The 14262-nt window shown below is 38.3% G+C and overlaps 1 long non-coding RNA gene across 1 annotated transcript in view; it reads left to right on the top strand.

The window, feature by feature from the left end:
- The window catches only part of LOC137479269 (uncharacterized), a 45843-nt gene extending 32115 nt beyond the window's left edge, over positions 1-13728 (top strand). The window contains exon 4 of the long non-coding RNA XR_011002117.1: positions 13680-13728. This is a non-coding gene — a long non-coding RNA (uncharacterized lncRNA). The remainder of the gene's footprint in view (positions 1-13679) is intronic.
- The last annotated feature ends 534 nt before the right edge of the window (positions 13729-14262 follow it).

Here is a 14262-nt window from a genome sequence, read left to right as displayed (position 1 = left end):
ATTTTAAGGAGGCATCTAAAGCAGTGCTACAGCAAGGTGTATGTAGGCCTGTTTCTGAAAAAATGCTTCATTTGACATTCTGCTTGCCATATCAGCTGTCCTTTATCACTGAGTTTCCTCCAGTCTCTTCCTGTAACTTTAGCAAGCTGTACAACAACCTCTTTTGATTAGTATTTATTTAATTTTATATAATTTCTTTTTTCCCCCAAGTTAGATAATTTTGCAAGTGTTAGAGCATTTGGAGAGATTGGAATACAATGTCATACTTGTGTCATCATTGTAATCTGGTCAACTCTGAGAAAATGCAGTGCTTCTGGGAGGGATTATGTCCCCTGAGGCCACAGCAGTTGAGGTACTGGCAGTGGTGACAGGGGTGACAGCTCGAGTTCCCTGTGTGCCTTGCTCTTTGAATACAGACAGATGTGACAATGCCCATGTTGGACCTGCATCCCCCAGTCCAGTCTTGAGGCCATCTGTTGTTAGGATTGGGAAAAGTGCCATTTAGAGCTTGTGCTTTGGGTTCCTCAAGGACTGAGCTTTTTCCCAAAACTCTCTGGGAGCTCCCTTGAAGGAAGAAGCATGGAGCAGCTCACAGCATTCCAAATACCCTGCTGGGGACCATTTGGGTTTGTGCTTGCTTCAGAGAAGGAACCTGCTGAACTCTTGCTTGAAGGGACCAGGCAGTTTTAGGCGTTCTCCTAAACATTCCAACCACATTATCTAAATATCTCTTAATTCTGCATGCACATGTAATGCTCTGGCACAATGTACGCATCTTAAAAGAGGCTGGAGAGAGTGTTCACTTGGGTTGTCTTTTCCAATTGCAGAGAAAACATGATTTTAATTCTTAGTTCAGGCAAGTTCATATTTCACAACCTTTAAACAGAACTCTTCCAGAGACATGTATAAAGCATATTGTTTTAGTTGTCTTTCATATGGGAAGAACTTAAGCAACAATTCCATAACATGTAATATAATTTCAACTTCTGATTGTCCCTTAAGAGACTTTCAGTTGTACTGCACTGACTTGGTTGTGGGCAGCCTTTGCCTGTGAGAATTCAGGACAATTGCATGGAGAACACTGAGGCATGGTGAGCACTAAGGCTGAAAAAACAAAGCACAGTCCTCTAGCTATGAAAGTATTAAATAAATCTCTGTGGCATTTCTTTTAAGTGGACTTTCTTGTGTATTAAACTGGTTTGTAGGAACAGAGGTATGTTTTCTGCTCCATGTTTGCTCCCTTCCTTCTGCTGAGACAGTGGTGTACCTGCTGTGATGGGAACATTTATTCAGCTGGACTGAAACCATCAATTCATTTTTACAGAGGTCACCAAAAATCCATCAGGTGGTAATGACACTCAGTCACTACTGATGTGGGCTGGATGCGAGCCAGTGATCTAGAGGGGAAAGGCAGTCTAACCCATTACCAATCCCCTGGAGCCGTTGAGTCCCCCACTTTTTGCTCATCTTTCTGCTTCTACAGTTCTCATAGGTTAATCTTTCTTTTTCTGTGTCTAATGTGATAATCTTTCTTCTCTTACATATCTGCTTTTGACTTTCATGACAGTATGGCTGACAAACACCCTCAGCATTTTTCCTTCTGATGCAGACAATATTAGTCGGTAGTGCAATGGTCAATAGGGGTTATTAAAAACAAGAAGAAAAAAAAAAACCAACCAAAAATAAGGGCTGGAGAGAGAAGGGAAAAAGGCTGCTAGACAAAGGGAAATCTTTATTTTAGACTTTCACTGTAGGAATAACTACTCAATACTTTGAAATTTGTATCTTCTAATCAGAATATGGCTATGAAGGCTTACTGTCTATATACTGTGCCTGTGGTAGAGTGTCCTGTAATTCAGGGCAAAACAGGGAAGGAGGAATAGCCACCTCAGCTACTAGAGGTGATTACACTGGGAATTTGTACTTTTCATTCTCTAGTGTCCTTAATAGTAATGTGGAGATGTCTGGAGTAATTTGAGTGTTGAGAACAGTCCCACTGTCCTAGGCAGCACCAGAGTTTCAGCATATCTGCCTGCTGGGACTCAGGTATAGTGCTGTGCTTGGGTGGCTGTGCTTCTTCTGATGTTTGGGTTGGTTTGAAAACCTGTGTGTCTGTGGGCCAAGTGACGAGAATCCAGATTCAAAATGGGATACTGATGAAGGCTTGCCTGGACCATGTTTATTTTGAGAGAATAAAACCCATGAATTATTCTTGACTTTTTAGAATTTTTCCTCCTTACTGCTATACTGTATAAATGCATCCAAATGAGTATTTCCAATAAGAAACTAAAAATGAGATATAAACTATTAAGTTGTGTAAGTACATATTTATTCTGGAACAGGACTTGCAGGCATTCTGAGAATACTGCTGGATTGTACCTAGTTAGGGAGAGAAAATATCCTGTGACAAATTAATAACTTGCAGGAGTTGCTGTGAATATTTTGGGAGGAGGAGATGTGCTGAGGTGATTTTCCCTAACAAACCATAGTCTATTTTTATGCACTTTGTCAACCTAAAAAAAGCTTTGTTACTCGAATTAAGTCTTGTTCCATCACCTCAGATTAAAATGGATCTTTTGCCCTTTATTGTGCAATATTCTGATGAACTGGGAGTTATAATAGGAACATATCCTCTTATATCCTGTGCTGTTTTCCTCCCCTCCTCCCCTTCCAAATTAAAGAACCTGGGGCCTACTGTTTCCATTTAGCAGAAATTGTTTTAAATTAGCCTGGAGGTGTGGTTACTCCTGTAATCCAGTGCTTGTAAACATATGATCCTGCCAATAGCACTGCACAGGGTATTTTAAGCTGATACGAAGTGGACCTATGTCAAAAATTTTTTTGGTAGGAATAATTAAGTCTATTTTTCAATGTCATGATTTGCTCTATTCAGCCTCAGTTATAAAAGAGTCCTGAAAATAATCTCGAACCTTCTGTGAGGAAGTAAGTTAAAAGTGCTGAAAATTACACTACAGCAAACAGAGCAAGCCTCCTTTCCCTGTTACTGGAAATTTCCTTTAATTTACATATATGAAATCTGAAATTACTGGAAATGAATTGGTGCAAAGCTAATATTGCCACCACTTCTCTTTTGCATTTTATTACACCTTGTATCTTTTCAGGAACAGTTTGCACTTATCAGTGGAGCTTTAAATACTGCTCTAGCAAATAAACATTTCATTTCAGTAAACAATCCCCAGAAATAGATTTTTACCGCAAGTAGTTTGTTTTTAATAACACATGTTGCCTCTTGGAGTTAGATTCCTAAAGGAACCGTAAAATTAATTTCTATCACAGCATCTGACTTCCCTTCTTTGTCAACCTTCTCACAGATGTGTTGGGTTCCCTGTAGCTACAGGTCAGCTTCTGTGTATTAAAGACTAAATCAAAACAAACCAAAAGAAAAAAAAATAACCCAAAAAAACCAGTGGAGTGGGGAGACAGAAAATGAGTGTAAATATACCAAGATAAGTATTTACATGCAAAATTGAAAACTTTGGAGTCAAAGCAATTCTTTTCAAGTAAAAACTCCTGACTTCTGGAACACCAATTTCAAATTCTTGAGTGTGGTATGAAGGCTGCTGATAGGAAGTCAGCATTATTATTCCTTATAGTCCCTCTTTTAGTCAGAGTTTTCACTGTCATTTTGATGTTGTCAGCATTTTTCAAAGTTAATCTAATTTCTGAGGAACTGATTTTGAATCCCTTTAAAGTAGTGTAAACAAAGTAAGATTTCCCTGTGCAAAGCACTGTGGAAGCAATGACCAGATATTCAAATCAGGATCTGCAGCAGAAAGCTCCCCTACAACTTGTACTTTTTACATATGGTGTTTTGAAAACACCTTGGTCGTCATCAATTTTCAGGAAAAAAAAATCAGCTGTGAGATTTTTGTGGACCAGAGAAAAAAAATCAATCCCTTGTGGATTCATAGTGCTTGTGTATGAGGATTAGGCTAATGCAGATTTACAGGCAAAAATCAATACAGATTTCAGAAATCCCTTCTGCAACGATGGAACTGATCATGCAGTTCACAGGCTTAATTATGTATCTTCTTTATGAGACAACAGTAATATCTCTTCACATGGGCATACAAGCTGAATTTAACCTTCACCCTACACTAATATTTTTCTTACTGGAAAAGTATAAGTAAAGTGCTAAATTTTACTTGCTTGATCAAAGAGTATTAAAAAATGACAGACCATTGTATAATTTGTTCAAAATAACCATACTGTAAGGAATAGATTGACTTCTCCCATCTGTCCACCAAAACTTCAAATATAAAGACTATTTCCCAAGTAATTTTATCTACAGAAGTTGCAGCATTAGGCAGAGGTTTAAGGTAATTAGCATAGCTATCACACAGATTTTATGCTTTTGTGGAGTAATATTGCAGAGACCTTGTAATCTGAGGGTAACAATATTTCTGAAGGGGAAGAAAGGACCCATTCCTTTTAAAGAGATGCATGTTTCATGTGAAATCTCCCAGCTTGTTCTGAAAGCTATTGAAGAGCTGAAACACAGTGAAACCACTAGTGATTTTTTTTTTTTTTTTTTTTTTTTTTTTGCCTAGGGATTACAGAACAGCGCTCCAGGATGCAGTTGTGTGAGGGCACAGAGGATGCAGGGATGGTTCACACCCCAGTAAAATTTACCTTCACCATAAGCATGTTGGTGGTTGTAACAGGAGGGGCAGGTCCTAGGGTTTTCTTGCACTGCCTGCCACGCTTCATTTTGAGACATGCCAGGCCTGTTGGTGTTAGGCAGATTGTGCTTCCCCAAAAAGGGCTTGCCTTCCTTCTCTCCGTTTGTCAGAGTCATCTGTCCTGAGTTTCACTGCATACACTGTTAAATGTCAAATAACATATTAAGCCACATTTTCTGCCTTCTGACCCCTTTGATCTGTCTCACTTCTCTCTGCCATCCACCCACCACAGTTAAAATTACTTCAGCTGGTTCTGCAGTGCTGTGGGGTTCTGTATTAAGGTGAAACTCTTCCTGTGGTCTTGAACAAGAATGATGTTTTGAAACCACTGTCTCTTGTGATGTTTACAGACTAGGCTGAGAGTTTTTGTTACTTTCCTGTGTGCTTTGATGCACGTGGAAAGGATAGAAATAGTTTTATTTGGTGCTCCTTAAGGTACAAGTAAGGTTCCCAACAAGCATACATAAAACAATATATTTGCTATCTATTAATTACATTGTTGGGTATTTTTAGATTAAAAAAAAAAGTGAAAACAAACACTTGGGTTAATATGATGGTTGCTGAGCTTGAGATGCATCCATTCTTTGTTCCTTCAAGAATAATGCAGCATATGGTGGTTACTGCTGGATTAAAGAAGAGGCCCAATTTTAATTCCAACTGTAATCACCTGCTTTTTTTTGTGACTTACAAAGGCTGATGAGAAATGGATTTAGAATATGGGATTTGAATTTTATTACCCAAATATTCTCTTAAAAGGGAGCTTTAAATTGCCTAGTCTTTATAGATGTGGGTGTGCTGGAGCTGTAATGTTAATGGCAGCTGGGCACAGCTGGGGTTGGTTAGGATCATCTTCTTGAAGAGACTCCACTGGGTCACTGCAGAATGGACAGCGATGCAATTTGTTGAAATTAATCAATTAGACCTGAGATAAAACTTTGAGATGTAATGTATTTCTAACATAGAATGTATAAAATATGTTTTAGTTCAGCATTAAGAACTAAAATGAGGAGGGAAACCCCAGAGGTGGTGATAATTAAGCTCAAATGGAAAACTGTCTAGATGGGAGAGAGACCTCTACAACCTTTACAAAAGTTTGAGTTCGCCTTGTATCCTGCCATGAAGTGGCTGAATACTCAGTGTTCACAGGGGGATTTTGCTGTTTTCTAAGATTTTGTTATTTCCAGTGTTATGCTAAAGTAATTTAGGAGGGGATTTACAAGGAGAATAACATTTATGGATGGGAATTTCCATGCTCTTTCAAGTATATTTGATGTTTTCCAAAAGAATTAAATCTCTTGACCTCATGAATGCTTTCAGATACTTTTCCTATTTCCTTCCTACACCTTTCAAACATAAACAAGCCTCTTCTGTACTTGACTTTGCTTCTCCTCTTTGTGATTTTTGCATGGTGAATAGTCAGGTTCTCTCTTCACCACCATTGCATTTTTCTTGAAATAAAGTCAATAACAGGTTCCTCAAGGCAAAATCTGCTTGGTCTGTTGAGGTGGGGGTTTTTTGGCGCTTTTTTTTTTAAATACAAACAGTATTGTCTCTGCTTTTAAACTTTCATCCATGGGCTTCCAGGTTTCAGTCAATGTTTTTCTATTGTTCTTTGCATATTTTCTTGAATTATCATGATTACTTGTTCCTGTTCAGTTTTCTCTGCAATAATTCTTCCAAATTCTCACCCTTTCTTCCTGTGCTTTCTCTGTGACTGCCTTCTACATTTGAAGATTTGAATTGTATTTTCATGTTGATTGACATCTAAATTTCCTTTGAAATCTTTTCATATTTCTCTTGCCTTTTCATTCCTGGTTCTGGTTACCTCCAGCTCAGTCCCAGTCATTGTTAACTTCCCCAGCTATGTTGCCATTCTCTGGACATGCTCCAGCCCCTCAATGTCTTTCTTCTTGTGAGCAGCCCAAAGCAGGATTTGAGGTGTGGCCTCCCCAGTGCTGAATACAGAGGGGCAATCACTGCCCTGGTCATGCTGGCCACACTATTGCTGGTATAGGCCAGGATGTTGTTGGTCTTCGTGGCCACCTGGGCAATGTCCAGTAGCTGTCATCCCGAGCCAGCTACAGTCACTGCCTTGACTCCAATCCCTCATCTGCTCTAGTAATAACTCACTTGCTCCTACTTCTTATGGAGTACAGGGGAGAGAAAGGAAATGAAAACAGTAGCACCTTCCCTCCTTGTTTATGGTGAAATATGGAAGGTAGGAGCTTGTGCTCTAAAAAATGTGAAGGGGAAGCAAATCTGTTCTGTCCATGGCCTTGTTGGAAAAAGAAAGGAAAAGGGGGTGGGAAAAAAGGCAGGGAGGCAGCAAACAGGTACTTGAGAAGCTCTTCCCAGAGGGGCTTGGTGAGGAGAAGGGCATGATGGCATCTGTCTGCCCAAAGAGGTGTTGAATGCTGCTGTAGCAGGACTTCTACTTTCCAGCTTTGCCTGTATCACTGATGCTGATGGTGTGAACAATAGCTGTGTGTATTGGGATCAAATATCACCTCTTGCTAGAGAGTCACACCAAGCACGATGGTTTTGGCTGTAGCCTAATGAGAGAAGTGTCTGACCAGAGAAGGTAGTGCAGATCAGAGCCAAGCCCTCCACTACTGGGCAGCTTGAGGCAAGAGATCAGTTTGTATTGCTGGGCAGGTGAACAGTAAGAGGAACTAAAGCAGTCGTCTATACAGTCACCTTATAGATAGTTTGCAATTAAAAATTAATTTACTCTTGGACTCCTGTAAAATGATGCATGCAAAATGCTGCTGTATAGATTTGTGTTGTGGGATGACAGGCAGCACACATAGCGAGTCACAGCCATCTCATGCTGCCTCTCCCCTGCCTATTTTATGTAGCAGTCATGTGAATGTGGATTAAAAGGGAGCAGTAAAAAATTAAGCAGTAGTTTGTTAAAACAGCATTGAAGGAAGTTTTAAACTTGCTTAAGTCATCTCACTAACTGTTCTGTATCCTTTGGGTCTATCTGGTCCCACCCAGTTTATGCAATATTTCTGTTGCAGTCATAAATAATTTCAGATACTACTTTAACTGTTTCTCAGCTCATATTCAAAGTGTACATGGTACATAGTGCCTCCTGAAACCCTGCATGCTTTGCAGTAGACATTCCTCTCTTATATTTACTCAAATAGAAGTGGATATAGTGTTTTCTTCTCAAATTTTTGGTCTGACTCCTGTGACTCTGACTCCAGTAAGTAATGCCAGTAGCATGGGTAGACAGATCTGACGGGGCTGAAAACTAACAGCATGTCAGACGCTTTTCTCCAATGAAGGCTATAGATCAGAGCTAGGAATCTGCTGGAGCTGGAGAGGGTGACAGGGGAATAACATCCCTTTCTCTTCCATCGACAGGGGTAATAACTCCTGGCTCCCTAGGGACAGATTGTAAAAGCCAATAGCCAGAAGCTGTGAAGCAGGGAGGGTAGAAGAATTGAAAATTAAAGAGGGAGTGAAAATTTTGTGTAAAGCTTTAGTGAGATGTTGAAATAAACCATCAAATGTCATTCTTTTAATTGCCTTATTGTTGACAGGGTTTTTGCCATGTTGGGTTTTATTAGCTTATAAAGTTAAAATACTAGTAAAATACTAGTTAAAATTATTAAGATATGACATTCATGCTTTTATATGTAGCTAGGCATTGTGTATTCTATGCTGTTGTTATTGAAAGTATGTAGAAAAAATGTTTTGCAAATACTGCTTTAAAATTAAATAAAACAATTTTATTAATATCATTACTATACATAAACATATTTTGAGCATGATGATGCTGTACGCTATATCAGAATCTGATCATTAATTTAAATGACTGTATGATTTATAGGTGTTATCTCCATGTATAAAATTCCATGTTGAATCTCTCATAGTTCACAAGCATTTAAACTTTGGCTGCCTTTGTGTCCAGGAGGAGTGTTCCAGTCCCAATAGATTTTACTAATGTTGTGGTACTTGCATTATACTGTGGCTCTTTAATTAACTTCTTTGTGGAGCAGTAGCTTTTAACAGGTTAATGACAAACACTTGAAGAAGCAGAATCATAATAAAAAGGCACAGCTCCTGCACTTCTAAGAAATAGAAGTGCTTAAAAGTGTTATTTTTTATATGAGTTGTTCTTGCTTAGTTTTTAAAGTGTGACTGGTGTTTAGTTAAATCTTTTACGGACTCAGTTCACTGAAGGTGACAGAAGTACTCACTTGAGCTCAATGAAAAGTAGACGTGACAGTAAATTTTTCAGTCAGAGACAGGAGATCTTGTTATAGGAGTCAGTATGGGGGTCAGGGCAGAGCCTGTTGATGATTGAGGAAAAGAGAAGTAAATTCATTCTGCTTCATGCACTTTGTCAAGTGCCAGTAGCTTACCATTGAGAACTAGTCACCCGTTCTAGTCTTACGGCCCTAGAGGTCACTCATTTGATATAAATCATAGCACTGCATGGGCTCAGCAACCTATTGCCATTCCAGATGAAATAAAAAGAGAGGAATGCTTCATTCTGAATTAAAATGGCTGTGAATATCCCACCACATGTTGCTGTTCAATGCAATATGTGGTTAGATATTGATCTCCAAAATCAAGTCATTAAAATGTGCAGGTTTTGTTTATTGGAATGAAGCAATTAAATGGTTCAGTTATGCCAGACCTTACCTTTTCTGATGAAAACTATTGATTTCTTGCCACAGCTTTATAAGCGACAATGTTTTTGATTACTCTTGACAAACCTCCTTGGAGTGTTAATTAAAATTGTACCAGATGAGCAGGTGTGGGAGATCATTAGATTGCCCGGATCACACACTGTACTTCATATTCTGCAGCCTTGCATAATGAATAGGGCACAAGAGGGGAAAAACAATATCTTCATCAGCAGAATTAGCATCTTCTCTCTCTTTTCTTTTTTAACTAGGTGACATTACATTTTACAGTACATCCATTTATCATTTATTGAATAACATCTTCTGAATCCAATACAATTTAATTTCTTTTGTAATATTACATTGCTACAAAAATACAAAAAAATAAATACTTAAGGATTTTGTGTGTGAATGCTGATAAAGTTGCAATACCCACTTAATTGTTTCAAAAACAAACCAGAAACTTTGACATTTTCTGAGATAAGACATTTTAATAATGTCTGCATTTTTCTTTTGCTTAACTACATGATTGTATAAAATAGCATGAGAACTATTGATTATTGGTTTTCAAAGAGCAAATTATTTCATGATTTATTAATTTACCATAGATTTCTTGTCTTATATAATAGTAATTGGTTGATAATTTTTTAAATGTTAATGTTATGCTAAGAAAATAACAGTGTGTTCTAGTTGTGTTGTACAGTACAAGGATGGCCTGTGGTACTGATTATGGAGCCTGTGCAGGGCTGTTCTGTGGACTAGGCAGTGTAAGGGAAAAAATAGGAGTAAAAAACTGAAAAAAGGATGTAATGTAATTAAGGACGAGATATTTGTTTGGAACAGCAGAGGGAAATGGGCAGAATATGTGATCATAAACCTTTTGGCCTGTAAATAAATAGCTGCCATTAACATCACAGGTGTGTTGCAGTTGTCACTAACTGGAAGCTTGTGTGATGTGTTTGTAGCTCAGGCCAGGTCTCATTGAGCTGTCACTTTGAGCCTTAGAGGCTTTAAACTGAAAAAAGGGGGGATATGAAAGAAAAGAAATACTTGAGAGAACACTTGGGGAAAGGTAGTGAATGAGCAGTGTCTGGGATAGGTGTTCTCTGGAAGGGGGCCAGGTAGACATCATATGCTCTTTGACTAAGTTGCCTTCTCTGTGCCTGTCTGTCTTTCTGGAAATTAGATAAAAATTAGTGTTTGCAGTTGCAGTTCTTAGTTTTGCAGCACTTATTTAACGTTAATAAAATTATTTGAAGTCTTAGCATAACTGTAAATTCATATAACAAAGAGACCAGAATTTCTTAATGATTAATTAGCTGTGCATTATGCTTTTGAAAATCTGTTCAAAATGGAAATAATACTGAAAACAGGCAATCCTGTGTTAACTGTTCCTATTGCAGAATTATAAAAGCTAGCACATTGCAACAATGAAGGAGAAGGTTCAGAAGTTACCTACACATTGGAAGTCTGGGTGTATTGTTGTCTTCTAGCAGAAATCCGACTGGATGAGTTGACATTAACTCCAGCTGTAGTGACTCCTTTGCAGTTGTAGTGGTCTATACTTGAATGTTGTAATTTGATAATGCTTTTGAGCTTGAATGTAGAATGTGTTGATCACATATATTTTTGACCTGATTCTAGAAGATGTGGATATTTTTGAAGCTCTGTAGAGCATTCTTTAAATAATGAATCTATTACTTGTTGACTTTATTCACAGATATTGCCTCTTTTCATTACATTTGAAAAGGATGACATTTTGCATAGAATTTGCAGGACAACTTTCTGTAGATTTCAAATATAATTTGGAGGGTTTCTCAGTAATTTTTATAGAATAAAGTATTTCTATTCCTGTTACTATGATTTCTTTTGGGTTAGACTGAAAGAAAGGGAAGAGGATGTTATTTATAGAGTGACAAAAATTGCCATGCACATAGTGTTAGCTTGGTAGTTTCAAAGTGAAGATTCATCCTTGCAGATTGGTTTAACATGGATACCTGTGACAGCCAGTGTTGCTTGGTACCCTTTGGAATAGCCTTTGGGAGGCTGTTAAAGCAGGATGGAGACTAATCTGTACTCTCAGCCCCTGTCAGAGCTGAGGTATAATGTGGAAACCTTGGAGTGTTGCTGCTTGTGTGCTACCTTTCTGGTGGATAAATAAGCTACTGCAGCAGCTTGTAAGAGTCAAACAGTTAAACTTTACAGAAAAAGCCAGTGACAAAAAAGATGACATAATGTAACAATATAAGTGAAAGAGAAAGGAGAGAAGATCGTACCTTCTGAGCAATGAGGGTGGGTTTTTTCCCATATTTTTCAATACGTTTGTGCCTGTTGATTTGAGATTTTAAAATCAAATTATACTTTAACTAGTGTTCCAAATGTCTCATGTGATTTAGTAAATAGTAATGCTTCCACAGGTGCTAAACCAGTTCTGCACCACATGATCAGCACCGTAAGAAAAGGCTGAGTGCAACAATTTCAGTTTTTTACCCAAAACTTGAAAATACCTTTTTTGGTATGTGAATGCATCCAAATAGTCTTTCAGATTCCTGCCTTTTCTGCTTTCCAAGAGCATTAGGTGTATAAAACTGAACTGAAGGGGTATTTATGTAAAGATGCAGAACAGTAGTAGTAATAATAATAACAACAACAATAATAAAATAATTTCTACTTTTAATTTCAGGAGTCAAAGCATTTCAAAATACAATTTCATCACGGTCAGTGATTAAATGTGAAATGGTCAGAGTACCTGAAATACAGCTTTGATTGCCAACTATCCAAAACGTAGGCAGTATATAATGTAGTATATTATTGGGTAGGCATGGGAAAATCTCCGTGCTTCTAACTGTTGATTTCCTATCTTTTCTTCAGAACAATTACATCAGTGCATTTATAGGTAACTTTTTTCTTTTGTGACATTCCTATGGCTGTTAGCCACATTGCACGTAAAATGAGTGAAATCTGGAATCTCTCAGGATTAGTGGTTCTCTTTATTCTTTGCTCCGTATTGAAAATCGTTCCTGTCAGCTGGTGCTCTCCAAGCTGCCTGGAAGAACTTTGGCATAGTTTTCGTAACCTTTCAAACAGTAAAAGCAAAACCCTGCTTTGATTAAAAAAGAAAAAAAAAAGGCAAAAAAAGCCAGAGGACTTTGGCCCCGAGCCATTAAGGATGCAGGCGACTGCACAGCGGGCTGACAGCATATTCCACAAACCCTGCAAAGTTCTCCTCGGGGTCCCTGGAGTGGCTGAGGCACTTTGCTTGTACTTAACATATATCAACTGTCACCCGACGGCAGTCGGTGCTGCACTGAACACAATGGAACATCCAGATGGTCTAAACAAAGCCAACAAATGTTCACTGCTATTAAAAGCTGTTTACATCAACTTCCAGTATTTCATGTGCTGAAGTTTATATTGTGTCACTACTGGGGTGCTTAGCTCCATCCTCAGTTCAGAGCAGGGATTTCTAAACTATTGTTGCTTATGTGTTAAAATAACATTCTGAATATGCCTTAAATACATGCCACTGAACTTTTTTTTCCTTTTAAATAGGAAATTGGTCATTGTATGCTAATTGCATGCTTTCAAATATTGTAATTGATTGTCCCATCTAATTTCCCCTTGCTTTTCCTCCCCCCGGTAGCCTCCTTCCAGGGCCTGCCCCCTGCCCATGCATGTCCCACCCGTGCTGCCCCTGTCAGGCACACAGCTGGTGGCTGCCAGGCTGGGCTGTGTCACTGCCTCAGCACAGGGTGCCCCCACTGCTCCCTGGCCAACTGATGGAGGTGCTGGTGCGTGCAGTGGTTTGCTTTCATCCCTGAAATACTCTGAGGCATCTCCTGCTGTCCTATTAGTGATCAACACGTGGAGGTGACAAATGGACATTTTACACCTCCTTCCTCCAACACCCCTTGTTCCTGGCGTCTGCTTTACAGGAATTCCACATCCCTGCCTTCTACTTGCTGAAATAAATTAATTGGTGGGACACAAGCTTAGATCAGTCTATTGTTTTTCATGAGGCTGCAATAAAATTCTTAGGGAGATTGTGAATGAGGAAATCTTTCCAAAACAGTGCTATATTTTGCAAGTGGGATTTCTGATTAATCATATACTCTGCTTGAAAAAGCTGACCAAAAAGTGCTTAAAGCACTAAAGTACCCCTTAATTGCAGTGCTTTAAATAGAGAGATATAATATTCTTTCAAATAGATGAGTAAAAGATCACATGCAAGCTGTTATCGATCCATGGAGTGTTTGTTTGCAAAATAACAAACAACTTTTTTTTCAATTAATTATAAAATGAAATCTGTCTAGCCTTCCCTCCTCCCCACAAGTACCAGATTAAGGCAGTAGAGAAGAACAAATTCAATCCCTAGCCTTTTCAGGTAAGAACTTTTTCTTTGGTTTGCACCCTATACATCTAATTGTTACTGGTCACCATGCAAAAAAAAAAAAAAAAATAGAATAAAGGGAACCTGAAAAACATTTTTAGACCGCAAGAATCTAATATTGGCATTCATTACCTTTTTATAATATCTGTGTTGTTTATCCCAGCATATGTCATTCACCTGCATGTTTGTTGTAGAATTAACTTTCACAAAATGGACAAAAACCTACTTATTTCTTCTGAGAGAGAAATCCCATCATACTTTATGGTTTTTAAATAAATAGAGCTCTGCAGCACCATAACAGGGCTACTGCAAACATGTTCTGAAGGTCTGTATGGGGTATGCTAGCAATATTCTTTCAAAGTTGCTTACAGTTTGAAGATTTTTTTAAGATGTAAATGTATGAATGACCAATTGAAACTGTCTGATCTTGCTTGTTGTTTTTGAAATTTTACAAAACAGAGGTACTTCTCATAGTTCTGTAACACATTACATTCTATTTTCCTTTCTGACAACAGCATGTGACCAT

The sequence above is a fragment of the Anomalospiza imberbis genome, chromosome 9, assembly GCF_031753505.1.
Source record: "Anomalospiza imberbis isolate Cuckoo-Finch-1a 21T00152 chromosome 9, ASM3175350v1, whole genome shotgun sequence".
NCBI classification, from domain to species: domain Eukaryota; kingdom Metazoa; phylum Chordata; class Aves; order Passeriformes; family Viduidae; genus Anomalospiza; species Anomalospiza imberbis.
This window is presented reverse-complemented; position numbering and strand designations above follow the sequence as displayed.